The following is a 1286-nucleotide window of genomic DNA, read 5'->3' as shown; positions in this document are numbered from 1 at the left end:
TGCTCCTGCTTTTCATTGTTTCATTGTTTAATATTTTAAAACACCTTTGAAAAAAAACAGAACTTCCTTTTTTTCTGCTCCTTTAAAATTGAGTTTGAGTGACTTGTCTCAAATTTCTTTTTTCTACATTCNTACATGGGGTTCATTATACCATTTCATCTACTTTTCTGTGTAGTTGAAATTATCCATAATAAAAAAAATTTAAGTTACCCTGATGCTCCCGAAAAGATAGCATATTCAACTAACTTTAACACCTTTGAAAAAAACCACAAAATTGTGTATTAACACTTTGGTTGGGTTTTATATTACTAGAATATTTACAAAAAAAGAAGGGCTGGTTCTTTTAATAAACAGACTTGTTAGAAGCTGGATTTTAAAAGACAGAAGAAACTGGGGTTCAGATGTAGAACATTATACATTTTACCAATTGATTCTTACCACTATTCTCCAGAAAGGAAGAAGGCATCTAATAACTTTCAATCATCCCCTGCTAGGGTGGTCCTACATCAGATGCTTTGAGTGTATGATCTTATTGTATTTCCAAAACTGTGTCTTGGGATCCATTTCACAGATGAGGAAACTGAGGCTAGAGATGTCAAGTCTTTTGCCTAAAGACCACAGGGTGATAAACTGCAGGGGCATTGGGAGAGGGGCCTGGGTCTGAAGCTCCATGTGACTGGCTCCAGGGTCTGCTAAGTTGCACAGTTTTCAGATGTGCTCACCCCAGTGGTTGGCTCTAGGTCAGTTTGCCATTCAGAGAAACGGTCGTTTGCAAACAGTCTCCCACTGAATAGATTTTTGGGAGGAATTGGCCTGCTTTTGCTCAGGATGAGTCTAAACCAAGAGAGTAAGAGTATGACCTCTTAGGCAGGGATGACAGGACATGAAGAATTCATAGACCAAGTGAGGAATATCAAGGAAGCATCAGGCCTATTTACCCCAGAGCCTCATGAGGTTGACAGGGGTGCCAAAACCTGGAGATGAGAGCAGCACCTGGAAGAGCCAACAGAGGTAAGAAGCAAAGATAAACTGAACTGCAAAAAAGCAAATGATTCCATGAGTAAGCGTAAAATGTTTAGAAAAGCAGTGTTTATTTAAGTACTTATACTTTTTTTAAAACCAATTTTCAGGTCAAGTAAAGGAGATAAGTAAATTATAATTATTTCCTCTTGCTGGATCATATTAAATTGTAATTATATTCCTCTCATTACATAATATTATGTACTCATAATATTATGGATTTATCATCCATACTAAAGACTGTAGAAAAATGTTCATTTAAAAAC

Source organism: Hipposideros armiger, unplaced genomic scaffold (genome assembly GCF_001890085.2).
Source record: "Hipposideros armiger isolate ML-2016 unplaced genomic scaffold, ASM189008v1 scaffold_8, whole genome shotgun sequence".
NCBI classification, from domain to species: domain Eukaryota; kingdom Metazoa; phylum Chordata; class Mammalia; order Chiroptera; family Hipposideridae; genus Hipposideros; species Hipposideros armiger.
Note: the sequence above shows the minus strand (reverse complement) of the source record.